Below are 2,639 nucleotides of genomic sequence, written 5' to 3' on the forward strand. Positions count from 1 at the left end.
TCACATACGGGTCATTGACAGCATTACAAAATAGACCAAAAAACACATTTTCACACATTTTTTTCTTGATTTCTTTATTCAGCATGATAGGTACAGATGTTTTCTTACGTGTAAAGTCACAATATATTTTTCCAGTAGGGAAAGCAATATTTGATCTCATATAACCTTAATACCACAACTGTTCTGTAACTAGCAACATGGCTATCACATTAACAGAACAGAACCTGTAATGGGCTATTCCACTTAAAATCCACACTACCCCTGTGGAAGATTTAACTAAAGTCTTCCACAGAGGGAGTATAAGTTTTGAATAGAATATATACAATTGGGTAACTTCAATTTGAAACACTCACTCCAGCTGTGGAGAATATAGTACATTGTAAAGCCATAATACAGGGGGAGTATGGGTTTCAAAATGATTAACCCTGACCAATTACATTTAAAAACATACTCCCCCTGTGGAAGATATTTCCAAAATCTTCCACATGGGGAGTGTTGATTTCAAATGGAATAACCCAATATTCATTTTAATACTGACCTGCTTTAATGAGAACTCTTTAAACTTTAACTTGCCTCACATTACTTGCTTCTTATTATTCACTTCAGTTGACCTGAAACAAAAGAAACAAAATTACACTATTTAAGAATAATGGGAAAGCTGAAAATGTGTGAAATTCAGTAAAAATACAGTGATATCCCAAAATGGGCGGAAAATAAATAAAAATCTGTAGGCCTAAATTGTGGCAAAAAGAAACAGATTTCAGGTTTTAAAATTCTCATGGATCAAAACAAAATTACATGACTTTGAATGATCTTACAATACAAGTGCATATGATGAGGAATGAGGATGTGTCATTCAGAGTACAGGATAGCTAGGACCCCGGTGGGGTCACTCCCTGACAGGGGGACACGTAGGACCGTTACCACAAGTACAAATAACCCCCTTTCGTAGTCGATTTCAAGGACAAATCATGATATTTTCATATTTTACTCCCTTTTTTACTCCAAAAGGACAAAATGGTACTCTGAAACACCTATTTTTTAGATTCCGAGGACATATGCTATTTTGACCCTATTTCAACATTTTAAGGATGAGGCTTTTATGAATGTTTTTTTCAGTATTCATTAATACTGATTGGTTTACTACTTTGATAATTGCAAGCCAGTCAGTGTGCTCGATGCTTAACAACCTGGTGGTAGAGACTTTCTTTTTTTAAAGAGGCAAATTCATGTGGTGATCCAGCGATCGAGTATAAATTCAGCATGACTTCTGCTCTCGCAGGTGCAATAACAATACATGGACACAATCAGTGACATTTACACAATGAAATAATGAATTATTTATGACATGCATGGGCTGGATTTTACGATCGAGGTAAGTTTTTCAGCCTGTCCCTGCGTGAATATCGTTATGCACAAATCGATTGTAGTCCCGGCCCCCCGGGGGCCGGGGATAGCGGGGACCTACCCGGGGATGTAATTTTGGAAACTGTTAGTGTTACAAACATGTTACAGTCCTGGCTTTAATAGTCCCCGCAGGGCGGGGCACTATTTCTGTGTACATCCCGGGGTACATCCCCGGCCAAGTCCCCCCCCCCTAGCCCCGGACACCATGTTTGAAATCCCGCATGAGTATTTCCCCGTGATACGACCCGCACAGTTGTGAGTACTCTTCTATTACGCCCTGGGTACACTCCCGGGTAGATCCCGCCTGTTTGAGAGGCATTACATCCCCGTACACTCCCCGCACTGAGGGGACACATTGAGCTGTTACATCCCAGGCCAAGTCCTGGCTCGGACCCCGCTATTGCCAGTCCCCTGGGGGGCCAGGACTACAATTGATTTGTGCATTAGTTTTCAGCATCAAAGATACTTGCGATGACCAGTTTTTGCCCTTTTTGCGGACACTTTGATAACAGGTAACTTTAGTTTTATAGGTCATGTAGAAACGATAGTTGTACAATTGTACGAAAATATACATTTTGTTATAGGCCTAAAATGTTTACAAAAATATATTGGTGCACACGTTGTGCATGTATTCAGTTGTTCGACGTATAGGCCCGGATGATGTGCACTGCCACTGGGATAAGCTTAACAACAGCCTTTCGACATTTAAAAGCAAAGTTATTATTATTACAACACTGAACACGCGCACGCTGAGATAGCAAATTACTTACAGTCTGGCTTGGGATTCTACATTACTGAAAAAGAAAACACTTCCTTCTCAAAATCTCGGCTGCTCATGTGCTCCGTGTTCTTCGGGCGATTGAAGCGAAGCACCTTTCGGCTATATCCCTGCTTTCGGCATGCTTTCGGCACCACGTAGAGCAGGTTATTAATATTAATAAAGTGACGTCATGCACCGTGTTTAGAGATAAATTATTGAAATAAATCATTAGGATAGTTTTGAAAATTAAGGCTAATGTTTATGTTAATTATTATGTTATGTTATGTTATGTTATGTTTAGTATGTTATGTTATGTTATGTTATGTTATGTTATGTTTTTTTTTGTCTTTCAATGTTTATTAAAGTTTTATTATGAGAAAAACAATTATCAACAAATTACAATAATCACAAAAAAAAAATAAAAAAATAAAAAAACAACAGCAGACAACAAATTTTAACATGAAAGATGGCA

The 2,639-nt window shown here is 38.3% G+C and overlaps 1 long non-coding RNA gene across 1 annotated transcript in view; it reads right to left on the bottom strand.

The window, feature by feature from the left end:
* LOC140140746 (uncharacterized) overlaps positions 1-2,255 on the bottom strand; it is a 12,771-nt gene extending 10,516 nt beyond the window's left edge. Inside the window, exons 1-2 of the long non-coding RNA XR_011857279.1 lie at positions 2,178-2,255; positions 539-611 (exon numbers count right to left, since the gene is read on the bottom strand). This is a non-coding gene — a long non-coding RNA (uncharacterized lncRNA). The remainder of the gene's footprint in view (positions 1-538; positions 612-2,177) is intronic.
* Positions 2,256-2,639: the final 384 nt, after the last annotated feature.

This window comes from Amphiura filiformis, chromosome 19 (assembly GCF_039555335.1).
Source record: "Amphiura filiformis chromosome 19, Afil_fr2py, whole genome shotgun sequence".
Lineage (NCBI taxonomy): Eukaryota > Metazoa > Echinodermata > Ophiuroidea > Amphilepidida > Amphiuridae > Amphiura > Amphiura filiformis.